The 23468-nt window shown below is 42.2% G+C and overlaps 1 protein-coding gene across 3 annotated transcripts in view; it reads right to left on the reverse strand.

The window, feature by feature from the left end:
- LOC120734226 (neural cell adhesion molecule 2-like) overlaps positions 1 to 23468 on the reverse strand; it is a 442177-nt gene that overhangs the window by 172750 nt on the left and 245959 nt on the right. The gene's annotated exons all lie outside the window — the stretch shown is intronic.

Below are 23468 nucleotides of genomic sequence, written 5' to 3' on the forward strand. Positions count from 1 at the left end.
CCACCCCACCCCACCGTGACGGATGATAATAGCGAGTATCTATATCCATACACGGGCTCAGCTATGCATGGCTTTCAATTAGAACCGTCAGCAGCGTGCACTCTGTGCTCCATAAAGGTAAGCAAACAAATCAATATGCATGGAGGGAAGCGCTCCTTTAAAACATTACCCCTGAATGCATCTTATACCACTATATATACTGAAGTGACAACTAGAGCCCCCCCAAGGCAAAATCGATATTTGAGCAAATGCATCCACAAGACATTTGACACACTGTCCTTTTTAAAAACGCACAACACAAGATATGGTTTTCACAAACACGGTGCAATCAGAGTCATACACAAGCCTACATAGAGTACAGTGCACCACTGCGAGTATCCCTGACTTGGATAATTGTTGCCTCTGTAACTCAAAAGACAACATATCCCCAAGCTTTAGAATTAGCATATTCATTATTTAACTGGGGAGCAGCTGGCTAATTGGCAAATGAAATGCTTTCAATAATGTTCAGATGAGAAGCAGAATTTGATTAAACTGAATCTGGGGAAATTTTAGGAAAAAGAGAGAGAGGGAGAAAGAGAGAGAGAGGGAGAAATGAATATAAATGAGTGAATTGAGGAGGGTAAGAAAAGAAGATCTCTTTTGGGACGTGAGCAAAGTGACAGTCTATGTCATAAGCGCTGCCATTGTGCAGATGTACCGACTCTGCGGTGTTTGTGTGCAAATAAAGTAATTCGCAAGTCAACAGAAATGCTTCAAAACACGCTTGCAATTATCGCAATTTCCCATCCGGCGCTATCTGTAAACCCTCCAAAAAAAAGGGAGACGGAGGATATCACAGTTCAGTTCTGGCGCAGGTACTTCTGTTTTAATGGACTGCCGGAGCCAACTGAGTCATGTCAGCTTTCTAAATCAGAAAAGGAGACTTGGGGGCGAGGGAGGGGCGTTGGATACGCTCGTAAAAATACCCCCGCGATTCTTGTATCCGCTCATTCGAGTTAATGACACGTGCTCTCAGGTCATATATCAGCGTCTGTTTGATCCTGGTCTAGGATATTAAACTTTGATGGGTTCCCGCGTTCACGGTGTACCCGGGTACCTTTGCAGAGGACAGTGCAGAGTTCAGTCAATATGTGCACCCATCTCATAGCCAACTGGAAATGACTTATAAATGCAGGCCAAAGTGTTGGCACCAAGCTGACACACAGCTTCATCCCAATAATGCTTCACATGCCATTTTGCCAATTTTCTGCCACTCGTGAGCCGCAACAAAAGGTGACACGTGTCAGCAGGGTAGCGTCAAAGTACCGGGAGAGTGGAAGCGGAGCAGCGGGGCACTCGTACAGCAGAGATGGGTGGGGAGGGCGTGAGAGGGACTGGGCTGACGCACAGCTGGGTCATAGCAGCAGAAGCTGGAGGTGGCCGTCAGCTGGCAGCCTGCTAAGAGTTTCCCACCAGGATTCCTGTGCTGTGGCTGTGCTGTGGATAGCACACCACCGGTGTGCCACAATCACTACTGGCCTGCTGCTGGGAAATACTGTAAGTCGGCATGCTGCGGTGGTGGGTGACAGCCTGCCATCTGAGAAGCTAGCAGTTAGTACCCACACTCTGCCAAGATTCATGACAAACAGGAAGCAAGCAAATCAGTGCTGCAGCTTTTCTCTTCTTGATGTGGGCATGTTGATGCTCGAAAGCCCATTACAGGTGTTGCCATTCGTGCTACCGAGAACTTGGCTTCTATATTTGCAGATTCAAGGGTCGTCTAAAAGTGGAAAGTTCTCCATCACACAGTTTCTCAACCTGTTAAAAACAATTCCCGCAGAAAAGCATTTCTCATACACTTATATAGAGGTTGAACTTTCTGCTGCCACCGTCAGACACCAAGGTGAAGTTGCTAGCACTGTTGCTTCAGAGGAATAAGGCTTCATGTGTTCTGCCTGTGCCTGTGTGGGTTCTCTCTGGGTACTCTGGCTTCTTCCCACAGTCTAAAGATATGCATGTTTGGTTAATTGGTGTAAATCTGGTGTAGTTATGAATGTGAGTGTGGATGGGCTGTGTTAGCTCTGCAATGGATTAGCACCCTGTCAAGGTTGCACTTCCCTCTCTTGCCCCATGACAGCTGGGATAATCCTACTTAGGCCCTGAGTCTATGTCCCTTTTTATATATACAGGTTAAGTTAAACATAACTTTGCATAAAGTCTTGCTCACTTTTAAATTCCACAGCAGCTACTGTTCCACAATGTGATTACCTTGCACTCTCTGAATAGTGGAAAATTACAGTGAAAACTCTCTATAAAGCATTCTGTTCTTTATGTCAAGCGATGAATATGCTTACCCAAAGAAACAGCTGAATATGTCCTTGAAGGTACTGATTGCAATTCGTTAGAGGTACTGATTGTGTATTTGAATCAATTTTGGAATAACTTATTATTTCTTTGAAGTCAAATACAGAAAAAAATGTCTGTTATAATATTAAATGTGTACATTTATAGTTATGCATTCTCTAAGTCTCCCCTTTTACAGCCAGAGCAGGTCTCAATGGCACAGATTCAGGAACTCTCTAGAGGTCCTGTGTTTTTTTTGTTTTTTTAGGACAGCAGCATCTGCTCCTTTGTGTTGAGAGATGGACTCTCGTTGGATTTGCTCTGCAGAGTCCTGCAAATGCTGGATTGGAATTTAATCAGGTGGCCCAATCAATGTATTGGACTGTATCTCTCAGAGGAGTTTTTTGCAGCATACACTGTCCTGCTGCTGACATTCGGGTAGCACACGGTGTGCAAAAATTGCTTGGTGAGTAGGTGGGCAGTACACGTGACCCAAGGTTTGTTAAACGGACGTTAAATTCTAAACAAGATGATGCTATGCCTGATCTGCTTACATCAAAATACTCAACAGCAAACGTTTGAAACCACTTCGTTTGGGTGCAAAGGTGGATTATCTTTTTCCGTGCTCGCTTTAATAAAAGCACTTCTTCGAACACACTCATCACAGTGTGTTCAGACGTTACCTCTGTTGTTTGTTTTCCCATTTCCCACTTTGCATTTAATTGAATGCAGTCACTAGTGGATGAGTGCTGAGTTAGCTGACTGTGACGACCCTTTGTTTTTGGTGACTGAGCGCAGGTTGTTTCCACACAATCATTAGTAAAAGCCAGCGCTAACATTTAAAGATGAAGTCCTTGCTATGTAACAAGATGCAAACGAGCAAATCCACTGGAGAGACCAATGCAGGCCTTTATTTTTTACCATTGCTGGTGGTGTTGATAATAGTGTTTGTTCTTGGCCCACGCGTGGGGATACAACACGGGCTCCCACAGCTGCGCCACAGTGGCTTGGCGACAATGGGCATCCTGGGCGGCTCCGATGCAATGCAACAATTGTTTGAGGGAAGAGCAGAAAGGAGTCAGGAGAGCACAATCTCTTTATTTCTGATTAGCATTGGAAATGAGCTGTGCCATCAGGGCCTGTAGAGAGCTTTGAAGAAAGCAGCAATCTAGCAGCTTTGTTGATAACATATATATCAATGGAGCAAGTGTGTGTATCTGTGCAAAAGCAAGATGGGTGTCTGCTGCATTCTTTGAAGACAGTAACCATATGTAACTTCAACACTTCCTGACTGTCTACAGTGCACTTTGTAGCTGCTATTGTTTACACTGTAGGGGCTAAAATAACTTCGACTATCAATAAAAAAGAGAGTACGATTTCAGTTTTCCAGTCACCCCTCATCTCACTTTTCAGTGTTAGTGATGGCAAAACCGCAGCTCATTATCAGCAGCACAGCCTGTTTAATTATTCATACGAGCCTGCTCACTCTCATTGTTGTATGAAGTCCCTCAACCCTCAGTTTTGTTTTCTTTTTTTTAATGCTTTTAAGAAAATCTGTTTCCTTGCAGCCTGGAGGTGCGGTGAATGGCAGCTTGAACAGTTTTGGCTGGTCTTGGTCGTATGTTTGCGCACGTTTGTTGTGCATACGCTCACTGATCAGAGGGAATGAAGGAGCACTCCGAGACCCTGGCTTTTAACACAGCAAAGCTTCGCTCGGAATAATGATGAACTATATTTCGGAAATATGTTTCAAAGCAAACGCAGATGCGGGCTAGGTCTATATCAGCTCTGCACATACTTTGATTTGTTGTTTGGGTATGAAAGGAGCCACGAACTGCAGTTGTAAGGGTTGTTGTGGCATGCATACAGTTGATAAATAAATAACACTGGCTACCACAGGGGAGGCTCCGATCTGTAGTATTTCTTATACCTCCTTTCATGATAATCTGTCTCCAGAAACATTCCAATACATCCTCCTCATCTTAATTCTCCTCCTCTTTCCTCTGTCATCCCCCACCCCCCTTCCCACTCCCAACTCTTCTTTTAGATTTCTTTTGTTTCCATAGAAACTGGGTCTTGTCCCATGCATTCTTCTCTCATGGCAGCTTCCTTCCCTGCTGGATCGGCCTCGGAAAGAGTATCACTCCTTTCAAATAGGCAGCAGCAACCTCGCCTGCAGCTTGTAACGTCTAAAGGGGATTTCCATCACTCAAATGTAGGCAAGAACATGCTATAGTTATGCATAACTACACTAAATCTATGCAGTGGCTTAACACTGACAAAGTGGCACTATATTATGGAGCACTGTAAATGCCTAAAATAAATTAATTGTAATAAATGAATGAAATAAATGAATTAACATTCCAATTTTATAGTATTGAATGACTGCAAAATTTTAAGCTATATTTCTATCATTTTCACACCTACACAGCCTTCTGTCACGAGTCTGGCTTTAATAAACCAACGCTGTACTCACCCTATAACACGATTAAAAAAAAAACAATCCCTCCATTTGCATACAGAAACAAAAATACTTTCATAAATTTCACAAGAAACTGAAGAAATTAAGTACGAAATAGAAGCAATGCCAAACGGAAATAAAAAAAATCAACAGTGTGCTTAATAAATTTATTAGACCTGTCATAAAGCACAAATATTTAATTCACTAGCTGGGCCCACGTCCTCATTTTATGTTTGACAGCGTTGCAGTAGGTAAAGGTGAATGGCTTGGACATGAATTGAGCTGCAGTTTGGCGAACTCTTGGGGACTGGCGGATCCCCGTGTACTAACTAGAAGCAAAGAAGATAAATAATTGAAAAGGGGAGGGGGAGGGGCACGTAAACAAGAATGAACAGCTTGTAGGACTGGGGGAACCTATATAGATGAGAACCGGAGGCGTGGTCCCACTCCTGAAATCGCAATACTTAATCTCCAAGAAATGTGTCAAAAACTTGTTTGTACTTTTTAAAGCCTGAAATTATGGATAATTTATTTAACCTTCTGACAAAAAAATTAATCAATATTAATTTTCATGTTTTATTTTCAATTTGTTTCACATTTGCTACATTTGAGTGGGGGGGGAAAAAACACACGGTATAGAAGTCTCAAAAACTCACAAAGTCTGTATACCCAAATTTATTCCTATTTCTTTTTGGTTTATTTATTTATTTTTTATTATGGCAGTTTTAGTCCTCCATACTACAAGTGCTATGGCTATAAATATATAGAAGTTCTTAACAAAGTGCTAGTTGGCCTATTGGCTTCACTGTTATGGATCAGTTACAACCACAATATTCTTCAGCTTCACACTGGATGCTGTTCATAGACCTACAGAAACTGACATGCCCACTACAAATCAAAACCACCACTTAGCATCAAACCATGCAGGAAATTAAATACTCAGGAAATCAATAAAATGGAACACCTGGGATAAGTGGCTGTTAAGAAAACGCAAATGAAAATGAGTTTTTATACACAAGTCATTCTAAATTTTAATGAAAAGTCATTTTTATATTAAAGTTTCTAAAAGCCCAGTTTAGTTTATTTTAGTTTTAATTTTCAGAGAATTTTATACAATCAACATAGATTTATTCCAGACGCCAAATCCTTTGATTAATATTTAGTAACTTCTCTCTTTCTTTCCAAAAAAAATCAAAAACCCCTAAGCTACCAGATGATTGTTGACACACTATAAACCCATGTGTGTAGAAACTGTGATTAATTAACAATTTCTTATTTCCAGTGATGGTCCTGTGGCCTTTATCCAAAAAGGGCAGCGCTGTCAGCGAAAGCTAATGGATGGGATGGTAGATGTGTTTTTTGCGCTGGAATCTTGTTTGCGTGCTTGACAATAACAAGATACAGATTGGTGCTTCGATGAAAATTTTGCACGAGCTCAGAATAATCGATGACTTTAATGAAGCCAAAGCAACAAACATGCTGACATTCTGAGCTCACATGGTGAACAAATCCACAGTCGACGCACAGTTCACCACAAAGGCCAGATCAAACTTTTCCAGTTTTAGCTCGCTTGACCCTGCTAATACTCGTTGGCCTTCACTGACCCACATAGATTACTGGGTCAGCCAGACTGGCCCCAGGGTTTAAAGATTTGTGGGCTGTCATGGCAATCGTAAATATTTCTGGCCTATCCTTTTATGACCTGACCCTGTGAGCAGGTCAGTTAAGGTGCAATAGGGGTGCGATAGCAAAGAAGAAGCCTGACCAGCTGCTGAGCCATGGCCACAACCCCTAGTGACACTGACATCTTTCCAGACAGACGGACAAAATGAAGTTTACTCATGCCCTGCAAAAGGGCCCATTATTGCTGGATCTGGCTGCACATTTCACTGAGCTGAGGATGCACTTACTGTATTTTTGACACTTCAGCAGCATGAAAAGCAAGCACCTTTCTTCATGTTCGAGTGGGCCCTGTTCACCTCACACCTCACATGTTCAGAAGTGTATTCAGCTATTTTTTTGGTCAGATTTGCAGCGACACCAAAGTGCTCTCTTTTGTGAGCGAAAAAGCAAAGGGAGGGCCAGATCAGCGAGCGCGTGAGGCAAGCTCGCCTCGCAGCTGAGGGACCGTTTGATAAACCTCCCGTAATTAAGTTTACAGGCTGATTGTTGTATTTTATTTGCTAAGCTGACACTTGTCAAAATAGAACATGCATGGCTGTTGGCAGCACACAGTGGGGGATTTAACCAGGTTATTAAAGCTTTAACCCATTTTCAATTCAGTGTGTGCTAAATGGATAACAACCACGGAGATGGATTTCCATTTTATCCTAATTCACTGGATCATTCCTACATACTCCATTTCCCCGATGGTTCCCGTTTCAGAACATCCATCTGCATCAAGCATTTCTCTTTCATCATCTGTTAGTATAATTTCACCTCATGCTCTGAGTACTGAAAGAAATAGAAAGGCGCTTTTCATTCAGGGCCAGAGAAATATTTGCCACACAAAAAAGAAGAGCAATGGCAGAGACGGGCGCATCAGGATAATTAATAGTGATTGTGAAATTAATTACCGCTTGCTTGCTTGTAACCTGTTAGCTTTAATGACATGACACTAACAAACAGATGTACGTTTTAATACTAAAACTCCAAATGGTGCTGCAAATCTGTGCTGCAGCTTCTTGTGTGATTGCACTGGATACGGTATCTGATGGACTGAAATCGGTAAGGCTATAAACAAAAGTTCTTTCAAATTAACACGGTGGCTTCCAAGACCTTTAAGTCCAGCAGCAGCAACAGCGATAAGAACTTCTATGTGGAGATACAAAAAAAAAAACATGGCCGAACAAGCTGCAGGCTGATGACATTTTAATAGAAGCTTTAATCTGCTTAGGGACAGGGAAATAGTCAAGATGCTCCAGATATGATACCGCAATAGTTCACTGTAAACCCAAATGCTCAGCGTAATTAAATTTTAAAGCAGTGCAAACTTAATTTGAACTTAATTTTTCCACCTACTTTAATATTTTGAGTTTCTGTGACCTTTTTCTCCCTTTTGGAGTTGATGGGAATATTATTTTTTATTATTAACTCCTACTATCTTTTAGATCAGGTAAAACCCAATTATTGCATTTCAGAGTACTTACTTTGCTTGTGTCTAATTATGCTGTAGCATCCAGGCTGAACTTGTGTAAGTTCTGGGTTTGCACTTGCAGAAGTGCATGTGTGCTCTGCTTACTTAATAATAGCTACAATACTGTATAAAAGTCTTGAGCTAACCAAAATGGTAAATGGGTCGGATTTATTGAAACATGTATAAACAAAAATGGAAATGCAGTATTTAAGGCAAAAACAGAGTTTGTACAATTCTAATCAACTTAAATGTCAGTATGTAGTATGACCACCATTATTCTTCAACTCATTCAAGTCTGAACTCTTTTAGGCTTTCTTGTCATTTCTTTAAGTAGTCTTCAGGAATAGTTCTTGATGTTTCTGCCTTTTGTTCTGTTCTCTGTCAACATGATCCCACACTGCTTCAATAAAGTTGAGGTCCGGGCTCTGGGGAGGCCAATCCATGACTGATAGTGTTCCACTGAATGCTCTTCTATCCAGCTATGCTTTTCCTGCATTGGCAGTGTGTTTGGGATCATTGTCATGCGGAAAAATGAAGCTGTTCCCAAGCTGTTACTTTCCAGATGGTACTAAAGATATGGGAACAAATTGTGTTTTTGCAGCAGGCTGCTAGAAACAAAGTGACTAAAGATACGAATTAAAATTGGTTCTTGGTAAATTTTCTATTATGTGTTGATACAAAACTGATTCATCCCTGGAGTAAGGTGCCTTTTGAGTGGCTGAACAAACCAAAAATTCATTCCTCTGACGGCTTTTTACTCATTTTCAGTGCAATCCCTCTAACTGACCAATTTCAGCACCCAATTAAAGTACTTTAAAAGGCTTTCTTCTTTAAAAAATTACTGATGTCTGATTCCAGTCATGTACATATAGCACAGCAGTTCAGCTAGTGCATGCAGGGACGTAGATGACAAAAGATGATGATGATGATGTCTTTATGGAAAATTTTAAAAAAGAGGATTCTAATGCTAGTGTGTTGAGCATTATTGTGCTGACAGATTAGACACCATTGGTGTCTGGGCATATGGCAACGCAGATCTCCATTAACCTGCCAAAACACCCAAGAAAAACAGTAGCAATACCATTTAAGCCAACTCATAGTCCATTAATTCAGCTAATGATTAACTATATCCTAGCCTACAGTAGGGTTCAATCAACACGACATAGCTCACAATTCTCTAAACAGCTCATTCAATCAGTCAGTTTACGATCCACTAGGGTAAATCCAAATCCTCTAAGAAAGATGGAACAAATCGTTCAAGAGTTGCACATCACTGATCAGGCCATTAAGCCTAAACAACACTGTGCCTGTGACTTGAAAAGACAGCAGAGACATAACGCTGGGCTGCTGGTGGGATGACTCAACAGAGAATGAGCCAAAACCTGAATCTGTTCCAGCGCTGCCCTGTGTGAGAAAACAGCTAATGTTTGGTCACGTCTGGAATGTTTAAACAGATGGAAAAGAACCTTTTCCGCCAATCCTCATCACCTGAAGGCAGCCCTGCCCTATTTAGCCGGGCCCTGCGCAGGAAGCAGCACCTACATACATGCAAACAAATACCCACACATCTCTCACGTCAAGCCCCTCCTTAGTAATTCCCCAAGCCTGCAATAAATCAAACCGCACCTGCAAGAACACTGACCCCTGCCATCCAGGCAACCTCTGCTTCTGCTCCCCTCCTCTCATTACGCCAGCTGTTTTCTCTGCAGAGCCCTGGACTCCTTCATTACAGGCCCTGCCGTGCTCGCTGGTGAGCCCCTCAGGGCTCGTTATCGATAGCACTGCACTGAGCAGCCCAGCTGATTGGAAAGGCTCGCCACCGAGGCTCAGTGGACGCGCGGGGGCAGGTGCGGAGGATTCATTAGAGCCCAGTGGCACCACTAAATCTGATGCAGCAACTGCGACTTATTCCTCAGTCTGATAGGAGGAATTTATTAGAGGGGAGTCTTTTTTTCCCCACTCCCCGCTCTCTCCTGTGACGTGGGCACGAGAGGAGTTGTAAACACTGGGCTCTCCACATGAAGATAACGGTGGCAGAAGGTTATCTGCGCCACAGCGGGAATGATGTATGCACGGCAAATACGGCAGAGTGGCGTGCTATTGCGTGCGCCTCCCACTCTTCCTTCGCTTCTCACTCACGGCCTGATGTCTGCGTGTCTCCTGGGCCCTCATCTTTACTGATCTGATCTGCGGTAAACACCGAGAGGTGTGTTGTTCTGCCGTCTCGGCTGAATTCGGCGCTCAGAAATCGCCTGCCTCTTCTCTTCTCTTTAAACTTAAAGTGAAATCAACCCTCACAACCTCAAAGGGGCCTCCCTTAACTCCTAAAGCATACTCACCTACCACACACACTCGCACACAGAAAATCACACACCTGTTTCAATTCAATTCAATTTTATTTATATAGCGCCAAATCACAACAAAAGTTGCCTCAAGGCGCTTCATAGATACAGAGAAAAACCCAACAATCATATGACCCCCTATGAGCAAGCACTTTGGCGACAGTGGGAAGGAAAAACTCCCTTTTAACAGGAAGAAACCTCCAGCAGAACCAGGCTCAGGGAGGGGCGGAGCCATCTGCTGAGACCGGTTGGGGTGAGAGAAGGAAGACAGGATAAAGACATGCTGTGGAAGAGAGACAGAGGTTAATAACAGATATGATTCAATGCAGAGAGGTCTATTAACACATAGTGAGTGAGAAAGGTGACTGGAAAGGAAAAACTCAATGCATCATGGGAATTCCTGGCAGCCTACGTCTATTGCAGCATAACTAAGGGAGGATTCAGGGTCACCTGGTCCAGCCCTAACTATATGCTTTAGCTTATGCTTTATGTTTGGCATAAACACTTGTACACAACCCCAGTGGATACTTCAAGTGGCCCTTAACAACAGACCACTGAATGCTGATTACAAGCTCTCCACTAGCTAGCTCCCTCATTATCATGTCTTTAATTGGGACCGAGTTTGTATCCTTTCCTGCCGCGTCGCCCCTTAAAGCTTCTGCGGGGCTCTCGGTTGTGTTTACTGCTTCACTTGGTTGACTGAAGCAACGCTCTGGCCTGGGGACTTAGGAAAACAATGCCCCTGTTTACCCCACCCCCGGCAAGTACAGACGGTTTGTCTAGCTGCTGCCTTGACAGCGTGTCCTCTGGCTGAAAAGATGGTGGTGGGGGAAAGAGAAAGAGCTATCACTGGGAAACAAAGTAACAATATAGACAGCGCTGGATGTGTAAGTGGATAGTATCTTGCCCTTATGAGGTTATAGGAAGCCTAAGTACATAGATAGAAACTCTATGCAGAGGCACACAAACAAGCTACTTGCTCTCTTCACCCCAATTTCTGTCACTGGACTGCTGTGCCCTGCAGAATCTGCACCATCGATCTATCCGGGCGGACTAGAGTAAATGTACAATTCACAATCTGTCTCCTTGCTTCTAATTTCCATTTGAGTGATTGGCCGGTATGGCTGGAGCATCGCCCAAAGGCTGAAGTCCATGGAGAGCGACTCTATTGTCTAGTGCTTTATTTATTCCTCTCTGGGCTAGAAAACTCCGGCTCCCTCGCCAGCCACCACCCCTCAGCTCGGCAGCCAGCAGCAGAAGAAGAATGGACGCCACAGAGGAGCAGAGGGAGCTGTCTGCTGTGGCTACATCAATTGGTGTCTGTCTCACAGGGGCCAGAGGAGTTGTGGGTGTTTCGGCGGTGCCTCGACAGTCCTTGGGCCGTTTTCAGGTTCACTGGCGAGAGTTTAAACTGCTGGGATCTTGGAGGGAGCTCAGAAAAAAGGAGATTCTGCTACTTCTACTCCATTTTCAGACTACCTCGTAGGGCTTGGATTTATTGCGGGTACCAAAAAGGCATGTTATTGCAATGTTCACAGACAAATTAACATTTTACACTTGCATGAAACCACAAACACCACTGAGAGCCAGGATGTCCTTCCACTGATAGTAGCTTCTATTTCAACAGAGACCAAAATCACTGTCAGCAATTACTTGCAACATAAACCTCATACATCAAATCTCCTTCAAATCGTACTTCAGGCTTAGTTCAGACTGCTAAGCCAACAGGATCGTCACAGTTTTATTTCTGGGAGTAGGATCCAGCTAATGGCAACCTTTGCATGTTCCCTCTGTGATTAATGTAGAGTCTGAGTCATCATTAAAAGAGGCCGGCCCAATCTCACTTTGTCATTTAAGCCTTTTATCTCTTTCCCACTTCATTGTCTCATTGTCCTAAGTGCAAATCTCCAAGGACATTAAAGCCACTGGATTCTTCAGTGCATTTTCAATTGGGAAGACAAATCTTCTCCTTGCACAGCATTGCCCAGGACAGTTTTTACCTTAATATCTATGACATAACAAGCTAACATTTTTTGAGACAGAGGCATTTTAGTAATCTTACTATAATGACTGTAGCCAATGTATGTATGTCTGACTCCTCCTAGACAGCATCGTCCGTCTGGATGAAACTCACTACATAAACTGCCCAAATTACCAAGCTTATCCACATCTATGCAGCTTAAATCCTTAAAAATTATTTATATTTTATGTGCAGTACCAGCCACATAAAAACTAAATATATAAATCTGTAAAAGGACAAATTATCAAAATCATCAACAATGTACACGTAGAGTTCAGTTACTTAACACACCAACATATATATTTGTATTAATATATATAAAATTATTTGCAATTACATAATATCTATTGGTTTCTTCCTGTTAAAAGAGAGTTTTTCCTTCCCACTGTCACCAAAGCGCTTGCACATAGGGGGTCGTATGATTGTGGGGGTCTTTATCTTACAATACAAAGCACCTTGAGGCAACTGTATAAAAATAAAAACACAAAAAAGGAGACATAAATTTGTGACATGTGTGCCTGCAAACAAACAAGATTAACTAAGTATAGTAAATACAGATCCATCCCTTTAATTGATGTGAAATGATTCCTTTTCTTTGTGGAAGGACGTATGTATGGAAAGGTAAAGAGAACTTCTTAGCAATAATGGCTTCCCTCCTGAAAGACTTAATTTGACCATTTCTGCTGTTAAAGATGAAAAGTTACTCTGACACTAACCTGTCGTTTTGAAGTGTTGAGTCCGCTGCAAGCACAGAATGTGATGGATGTTGATGGCTGCGTCTACCACATACATCAATGGCGCACAAGGGAGCAGCTTTGAATAGTCAGCGCTCACTCTTGAAAAGGTTAACTTACAAAACAGTGGTGCTATTAGTGGTAATGGGGGAATGGAAGAAGAAGTCAACAGAAGGGAGAAATAAGGTAAAAAGGCGACAGGAAAAAAGGCGAAGAAAGTGTTGAGATCAGACTTTGTTCTGTCACTTTTCTAATAATTCCCATGGCCGTGTATTACCATCTGCCTGCAGCACACTGCAGGGCCGGCGCTGGCTGCAGACTTGTCTGTCTGCCTGTGGCTCTGCCAGAACTCCATCTACCTGCAGTGACCTAACAGAGCACCCGTCTGCTTAGAACTCCCCCACCTAGTCCAAACCTGGCTCAATTAGACCCTCTGTGTGTGTGTGTGTATATATGTAAGGCTTGTGCTACGGCGTATCCGTGCAAATATTTTTTTAAGTATGGCCGGTGTGCTTTTGTAAATAGAAGTGAGTGGGATGGCCAGGTGTCGCCATGTGTGTCGTAGCAAGACAGCAGCCGGGGGGACATTAGCTGTCGAGGAAATGTAAGGAGGGACAACCTCATGCTCACTGTCCTTCCCCGTCGACCAATGCTAAGCAGGCAACAGATGGCCTGCTGGCATACTAAGCTGTATAATAGTTGCACACAAACACACACATACACAAATGCACACACTTTGGTAACTAGCATGTCTATGTCTTCTGAGAGCTGCAAAGTTGCAAATCTGTTTTTCATCCCTCTCCACCTTTAGCATTGCCAAGCACACAGTGCGGTGATGTCACACAGTACACTAGCGGGTTAATTTGCTGGTGTTATCTCTGTGCTCCTAACACTCATATGGATGCTGATGCTGTGTGATGATGCAGTGATGCAGGTATGTATTAAAGTCAGAGGAAGGAGTCCTGCAATCAGCTGAATGCAAAAACAAGAAAAACCTCTTTAGCCTTTTTTTTAAACTAGTCTGTCTTATTGATTTGACCTGTTAAGCAACCTGGTGTCATCACAAAAATATACTATAGGCATTTCAATTTGCAGTACACAAAGATTTGTAAAGCAAACTACATGAATCAACATACATGAAAGGTGTTTGAGGATTTTGGAGACATCCGCTCATGTGGCCTACCAGGATCATCTTTCTTTTTAGCCTCTCTGTCTATGGACTGCAGAGGCTTCATTTATGTCACTAGGGTAATTTCTTTCTTTCTTTCTTTTTTTTTTTTTAAATTTAATTTGTATTTGATGGACCCTAATTGGCATTTGCTTCCTGACGTTTTAATACAGGGCTAATTTACTCGTTTAAACTGATGTATTTTGTTGTCACCGTGGAAAGGAGGAGATGAGACAGTTAGTGCTCTGTGCCACCAAATTAACACCTTCAAGATCCTATTCATTACAGCCCAGGCAGGGGGAGAAAGCACATCCACCAGGCACCCCCAACCCTTTAAAAAGCAGCGCTGAGTCACAGATCACATGCTCCTCCATCAGGGATCGCCTCACATGCGGACTGTGACCTTGTTTTGAAATGCTAAAGCATTCCACTAGCCATTAACTCAAGTCATGCCTTTGGTTTTGGTGACTCATTAACTTCAATTCTCCGGCTCCACAGTTTGAGAAGCTCGGGGAACACATGAAACTAATGCGGGCGTCTGTGAGGCAGAAAACAAAAGCAATTGTGAGCTCCTGAATTCAAAATGCCGAAGTGTGTGCAGCTAATTCACCATCCACTTAATGAGGCGGAGTTTTAATGAGTCGGGGATACGGATATATACACACATACGTTATCCCAAATCGCGAGGGGTGAGGCAGAAGCATTTCACCCCAGCGCTGATCTTTTGGGACAAAGAAAAACAGCATCTGTCTTCAGATCCATAGAAATTCTTCACAATACAAATCATGGTAAGCTTTTGGAAGATATTGGATATCAAAAGTGAAGGGAAACCTGTGAGGTCCCCTCTAACTACATAACTCATAGAATGAATGCACATTTTGAGGTATACTGTAGATCAAAGATGAATCTTTCATTCGAGCCCTCTTTATTTATTAACAAATGTACAGTCAAAGCAGACAACCTGTAGGACTTCTGAAGTCAAAAGCTGTGAAGCAGCTTCTATTCTCTATTCTTCTCTTTGAATTTTGGCTATAGAGATTTTCTTTAAAGATTATGGAGGTCAGGTATTGATGTTGGAAGATATATATGCAGCGCTTATCTTATTGGCGGAAAAGAGCAGTTATGCTGTGAAGTTCAGTCGATTAAAAAAAACCCAGATTGACTGCATCTATCTTTGTTTATTTTCCATGATTTCCTTTTCGGACTTGAAGATGTCAAACCGTGTTCGCCTTTTCAGTTTTTGTGGCGTAATAGATAATTACAAGTAATAATAATTAGCATTGATGAAAAGGAGTAGCAACAGTGTTTACAATGCAAAAACAGACACATAATGACTGATTTAAAGAAGATACATATAGCATTGGTAGAGTGCAACAAATAGAACGGGGGATGGATGAGCAGTAAGCTGCCTTACACAGGATATCCAACCACATCCTCCTTCCTTAAGACATTTGGATCCATGTGGTACATAGTCCACTCTGTTACTGGGTCACCTGACAATATTTAATTTTCTTCAATTTTAATCAAGTTAGTTTGCAAAGAAATAGAAATCACTAGTGACACTACAAAGAACTTGTACTGAATGTAGGCCAGTCATATTATATCAGTACCAAAACTGACCTAAAGTATAGTATATGCAAATCAGTATTTTCATACCTATAGTTTGTTTTCTCTGGTGCAAATCAGTTGTTTAGTTTGTAAACTTGTAGTTTTTCACATGGTTTGGTTTCTTTTCACACAGAGAAAAACCCAAGGGAACTCTAAGCGAACCAAAACGCGGCACTACAAACCATGTGAGAATGTTCAGTCCAATTACTGGCCAGATGTGTTTGGGGCAGGAGCCACAGATGTAAATACAGAAAGAAGGTGCTATGCTTCAGACTAATTTATGTTTGTTTGATGGCTAGCTCCTAGCTCCGGAATAGAAAGCATACCTTTCTATTCTGGAGCTAGGAGAAAGGTGTTTAACTCAAACTTGCAACATACACCTGGTACTTGGGTCGGATCACATTAACACCATAAACGATCTGCTCTGGACTTCGTTAGGAACCGAAACGAGGCCAACTGCTCCAAAGGGAATGCGATAATCGTGTTCACGACTGTACAAACGACCGCAGACAAGGGGGAAAACAAACCACAGTTCAATTTAAACAGATCACAAACACAGCAGGCTGTATAAATATCCAAAGACTCTTTGTTCAACGTAGAAGTCAAGAGTGTAGAGTCCTTCTTCCTGCATCACCATCAAATGTTGGGTGTAAAATGTGTTGCCAAAATGTTACTCAAGTCAGTTAAATTCGTATTTCTAGCACCAAATCACAACATCAGTCTTTGTCAAGCACTTTATATCTTGTACATGGGAATGTAGTACCAGTGGATGACTGAACAACTTTGCTGATCTATACCCATCAAGTGAAAAAGATGAAATGGAATGGACAAAGGCCAGTTAAGTTCTCCCAACCAAACATTACTTTCGCTTGGCTTTGTGTAGTGTTGTGATCAAACTGGAACTGATGCACAAAGTTGGAATCACAATATTTAAAACACAGTCTGCTGTATCATTAATACGACACTTAAACTCAAGGGTGTTCCTATTCTTATAGCCCCTGATAAGCTGAGACAGCAAGTGGGAGATGGAAAGATACAATATGGATGGTGGACAGGCAGATGGACGGATAGATGGTAAAATGATTCATTAAGTCAACAGATTCTCCATTAATTTTCTGTGTGCGATTGTCATCCAGGGCCCGCAGATGCTACTAACACGAACATGCTAATGAGTCATTCATATGTGACAGGGTCTCGTTAATTTCTCATTACCATAGATCATGGCGCATGTCAACTAACACGGTTGAATATGACAGCTCCCTTCAGTGCATATGTGTGTTTGTTTGCACACACTTCCTCATCATGGCGAGCGAACAGCTGTATGCCTGGTAAAAAGAGCTGGGAACATAATGAATATTATTTTTAGCTTCAAATAAGCTTTGCGAGCTCAGGTCTCTCCTCTTGTGTTAGGGTAAATATATTTTGGTGCCAAAAATGGCCCATGTGCCGAAACCTGAACACACTCCAGCTTCGTGGGTGGGCCGAAACTCGCCATAGTGCGATGTACAAGCTGATTGGCTCAATGGCGCGTGACGGCTGAGGTGATTGGATCAACAGTGCGTGAGATCCACTTCGATCGGGTGAAGTGACCACCGGCTGAATGCAGGAGGCACAGCTGCTTTTGAAGCTCGCGACTCTCCGTCCTGCCGCGCATTCCAGCGCACACACACCGAAGCACACATCCACTGGTGAGCATGCTGTAGCTCCATATGTAGCACCATGCTGTGTTGCTCTAGGGAGACATTACCATTTAGAGTAGGGGGAGCGATCCAGCAGTGCTAGACAGAGCCATGGCTCATACAGTGGCCAAGCTCTCTACTCAGGAAGCAACACTCCTCGAACACTGCCTGCCTGTTGTCGTCTGTCCTGATGCCAGCAAACTATTAGCTGGAGTGTTATCCATCATGAAACTTCTCCTGGTTTGGAAGCAAAATTCATCCTCTCCATTCCTGTTTTGAGGATGGGTTGTCTTTGCAGCAAGCACAGGGACTCACACATCTGAGAAATTCCAAAGAAAATTCAGAGACATGCAACCTCTTACTGTGATTATGTGTATATAAGTACCAGCTAAGTCACCTGGCCAGGCGGCAGAAACTCAACCGGTATATTTGGATGATGTCCAACAGAGGCTGGAATATAATCATCTTTTACTGAATTTAAAACTGAAAAAAAGAAAGTTTTGAATGTGTGTCTCTATCAGGAAATGTAGCAAAGCATAGCTCACATAAAGATTTTAAAATCAAGTCAAAGAATGAAGAAATAGAGGAAGTCAAAGATTTTAAGTCTTTAGGACTAGTTGTAGATCCGCACGTCAAATCTGATGAGTATATGAAGACGATTTCAAAGATGGTAAAGACCAATTGGAAACGCTTTAAAATTATTCAACATCACATATCCACTTTGGCAGCTTGCTTATCTATGCGCTGCATGATATTTTCTCATTTTTCATATTATATGACGGTGTGAGTTCAAGCATCATGTTTATAAATAAGCATCTGTCATCTTTATACAACCAAACTTTCGTTTGCGTCATGAAAATACAGATTTTTGTGGGAAACTTGTGTTGCTGGTTCAAAATAAAGCAGTCAATCGGTTACCAATTAATCTAACATACATGTCTTTGCACTGTGGGAGAGAGCTGGGGTACCCAGAAGGACCCTAACCAGCCAGGACCTTCAAGGAACTACTACACCACTGTCTTACATTCAAAATGGACTTTACAGAAAGAAAAATATTTCATCTACAAGTACTGCAAAATAGACTTAACACACAAAGTTCTAAGGTTATTTCAAAGTCAGAAGCAGTTCTTTTAATACCTACTTGAGTCCGGCTTCAAAAGTTCCCACTGACTCCCATATTAAAATATAGAAAGTGTACAGCAGAAAGAAGCATGTTTACAGACTGATTTACACAGTAGTACAAATAAGGTATGCGTCTCCTCCTCCATAATGACTTTAATAATTGTATAAATGAATAAAGTCTGCATGAGGAGTGGCTTTGAGTGACATGGGGAGGCAATCACAGAGGCAGCTAATTGGGAGCATTTTGAATGCAAATATCTGACAAATAATAATAGCAGATCATCTAAGGTGAATCTATGGTGCACAATTAATTAGCCATACATTCCATTAATGCATCTTTTCAACCAAGCTACTATTAGCTAAAAACAACTCAAGCCTGTCATCCAAACATGGTCATATCTGACTCAAAAACTATAAAAACTATATGGTGCCATTTCAAGTAACGAACTTGAGGCTTTTAATGGGTACTCCATTAATAAGTTGATAACGTCACAGCGACGGAATTCAGTTTTGCATACACTGTATTGAAGAAAAATATATATAAAAAATGAAATTCACACCTGGAAAAATTTGGAGGTATAGAAGATAAAGGAAAACTTTGCACACATGCAATAATAAATTGAATGCATGGCTGTAACCAACCATTTTTTTTTTTTTAGATTGGTCTGATTGGGTGGCTGTACCTCAGGAGGTAGAGCTGGTCATCTGCTAACAGAAGGTTGGTGGTTTGATCCCTGGCTCCCCCAGTCTGTATGCCAAATATCCTTGGGCAAGATACGAACAACTTGTTCCTTGATGCATCCATCGGAGTGTGAATGTGGCTGAATGTTAGCTAGAAAGCACTTAAAAGCATAGAAGAAAGTGCTAGTGTGAATGGGTGAATGTGGCATGTTGTATAAAGTGCTTTGAGCGCTCCAGGAGAGTAGAAAAGTTTTATATAAGAATCACTCCATTTACCATTGGGTTGTGTTTTAGATGAGGCGACTCAAAACTGGCTGGTTGTGAATCAGCCAGAGTAGGACCAGAGCCTATCGTCATGCTCTTTTCATTTCAAGTGAAGGAATAATTCTGTATTTTACACACAGATTCAATATTCCTATGTGCAGTTGCTTCTGCAAAAGAATGAAAATGTACAAACTAGTGTTACTGCAACTCTAGAGTCTAGTTGTAGAAGTGTGGTCTTCTACAACTAGAGGAAAAATTCAGAACCTTACTAATTTCTGTTGAAGGTAAGCACTGATTTATTTTAACGTGTCGCATTTTAAACGTGAGGAACAAAAAATATTGAAGAAAACACAATCAAAGTCAGTTGGCGAGCGTACAAAAGAGTATGCGAGTTATGACCATCACAGAAGCAATCTGAGTAAGACATTCGACTGCGATCAGAATAAATGAGCTGCCTCTGAAAAGGACCTTTCCTCTGTGAGATTTCTGTTAGCTCAGTCTGGCTTTCCCTGATAATCATACCAAATATTCCCCCTGCCTGTTTTTCATTGCTGAATCTGTGTGTGTGTCTGTGTGACATTTTTTAGCTCTGTTACAGAGCAGGAAGCTGACACAGGCAGCAGGCAAAAGTGGACTGAAACTGTCATCACACTGCCACTATAATTCACAACAATGATGGGTAATTTATCCAGGCTCATTTTCCAGGCTGATTTACTAATTGAACCTGGTAGGAAAATTACTCGGGAGCAAAAAGAAAAGAGAAAAAAAAAGAAAATAATAATCAGACAGAATGATAGGGTACAGCGTCAGAGCGGGCTACCGCTAAATGACTGATTAATTACAGATTAAATACAGTTTAATTGATTTTAACTGATGCCGAACTTTGGGCACAGTATTTAGCGTGTCAGGTTCTCCGGATTTAAAATCCTGTTTGGACAGAAGCTCTTGGATAATTTTAGCAACACATAAACAAGCAAATGTGCCCATCACACCTTGCCATAGTGGTGCACACATATGTGACACAAACACACACACACACTTCTTTTCTTCTCTGTCTTTTCCATTTAGTATTTTCAAGTAGAAATCTCGGCACTCAGCAGGTGCACACATTCATCTGAATCAACAGCGTACACCGAGTGAGCTTGCAGCGTGCACAGTGAAGCCGGCTATCTGGCAAACATAAGCAGAGAAAGAATATGCTGTGGGAGAAAGAGATCGCCCTGCGCACTGTCTCTCTGCCTGCCCCGTGCTTATCGGCGGCGGGGAGCTGGTGGCAGGCAATGGTGGCCCGTCACGGCTCTTTGGGCTGCCAGGAGATGGCCATTATCGCTGGCACTCCATGACTGTCTGCGCCACTATCGCCACTCCACAAGGTTCCTCTTTATGTGGTGAGGGATATTTCTCCAAAGTGTGTGCCCATGTAGCGTGTGTGAGGAGAGGAAGGCATCAAGGATTGAAGCTTCCTTCCATCTCAACACAGAGATCAATACGGGCTGAGAAAGGAGGGGGATGGGGTGAAAGCTTTTTACTGGTCAGAGGGCTGCCAACACTTTCCACTGTGGCCTGAACTTTGACTTGAGCTGGCACAAAGTAATGAAGTTTACATTCAGGTTAGTGTTGAGCGGTTCATAACAATTTAAGACGCGATCGAAAGGCTGTTTTAGAAGACAATGAGTCCTTAAGCAGGTTAGGTTTATCATAATGGCCATCTTAGTTCATTCCCACAGCTCATGTTTCATGATTATAGCAGTATCACAGAAGCAGAACAAATTACACTAGTTAGCAGTGTTGTGAGGTACTGCAAATGCAAAGCAGGTATTAGACGGGACATCACTTCATATTCTCTACTGTTCACTGGTTTCACCTTACTTAAGCTATTGTGCAGAGGTCTGGGGCAATAACTATAAAAGTACATTACATTCACTTTTTACTCTTAAAAAAAAGCAGTTCGAATCGTCCACAATGCAGGTTATAGGGATCATAGAAACTCACTATTCTTGCAGTCTGAAATATTGATCTAGTGAAATTCCAAACAGCACAAATTCTGTTCAAAGCAACAAATAATGAACTACCAGGTAAGGTACGTACTACCAGAAAAAGCTTTTGTGTTTCTGTGTGTGGAGTGAAGCTGTGGAACAGTTTGAAGATTGAGTTGAAGCAAAATCCAAACATAAAGCAGTTCAAAAATAGTTATAAAGATATGATCCTCATGAGTTATAAAGAAAAGGGAAAATGTTGAAAGTCAGTGAATGTCTGTTTAGGAAATTTTAAGATAAGATACGACTTTATTGATCCCACACGGGGAAATTTTTTGCATCACCTCAGCTCAGGTACAGATATCAGAAGGAAATACAAAAATACAAATAAGTACAATCAATGAAAAAAAGTAAGATAATACACTATACACAATGGCAGCATACACAGTATGTGATTATGGATATGGTTGGAAATATGGAAGACGTAAACTATATAGCTTGACATAACTATTGTACCACTACTATTCCTATTTATAGACATGTACACACACACATGTACACACTAAATATACATATGTATACATAAACATACAGTGGGGCAAAAAAGTATTTAGTCAGCCACCGATTGTGCAAGTTCCCCCACCTAAAATGATGACAGAGGTCAGTAATTTGCACCAGAGGTACACTTCAACTGTGAGAGACAGAATGTGAAGAAAAAATCCATGAATCCACATGGTAGGATTTGTAAAGAATTTATTCGTAGATCAGGGTGGAAAATAAGTATTTGGTCAATAACAAAAATACAACTCAATACTTTGTAACATAACCTTTGTTGGCAATAACAGAGGTCAAACGTTTACTATAGGTCTTTACCAGGTTTGCACACACAGTAGCTGGTATTTTGGCCCATTCCTCCATGCAGATCTTCTCGAGAGCAGTGATGTTTTGGGGCTGTCGCCGAGCAACACGGACTTTCAACTCCCGCCACAGATTTTCTATGGGGTTGAGGTCTGGAGACTGGCTAGGCCACTCCAGGACTTTCAAATGCTTCTTACGGAGCCACTCCTTTGTTGCCCGGGCGGTGTGTTTTGGATCATTGTCATGTTGGAAGACCCAGCCTTGTTTCATCTTCAAAGTTCTCACTGATGGAAGGAGGTTTTGGCTCAAAATCTCACGATACATGGCCCCATTCATTCTGTCCTTAACACGGATCAGTCGTCCTGTCCCCTTGGCAGAAAAACAGCCCCATAGCATGATGTTTCCACCCCCATGCTTCACAGTAGGTATGGTGTTCTTGGGATGCAACTCAGTATTCTTCTTCCTCCAAACACGACGAGTTGAGTTTATACCAAAAAGTTCTACTTTGGTTTCATCTGACCACATGACATTCTCCCAATCCTCTGCTGTATCATCCATGTGCTCTCTGGCAAACTTCAGACGGGCCTGGACATGCACTGGCTTCAGCAGCGGAACACGTCTGGCACTGCGGGATTTGATTCCCTGCCGTTGTAGTGTGTTACTGATGGTGACCTTTGTTACTTTGGTCCCAGCTCTCTGCAGGTCATTCACCAGGTCCTTCACGGTCATTCACCGTGTGGTTCTGGGATCTTTGCTCACCGTTCTCATGATCATTTTGACCCCACGGGATGAGATCTTGCATGGAGCCCCAGATCGAGGGAGATTATCAGTGGTCTTGTATGTCTTCCATTTTCTGATGATTGCTCCCACAGTTGATTTTTTCACACCAAGCTGCTTGCCTATTGCAGATTCACTCTTCCCAGTCTGGTGCAGGTCTACAATACTTTTCCTGGTGTCCTTCGAAAGCTCTTTGGTCTTGGCCATGGTGGAGTGTGGAGTCTGACTGTTTGAGGCTGTGGACAGGTGTCTTTTATACAGATGATGAGTTCAAACAGGTGTCATTCATACAGGTAACGAGTGGGGGACAGAAAAGC

The sequence above is a fragment of the Simochromis diagramma genome, unplaced genomic scaffold, assembly GCF_900408965.1.
Source record: "Simochromis diagramma unplaced genomic scaffold, fSimDia1.1 OVJJ01000411.1, whole genome shotgun sequence".
Classification (NCBI taxonomy): Eukaryota; Metazoa; Chordata; class Actinopteri; order Cichliformes; family Cichlidae; genus Simochromis; species Simochromis diagramma.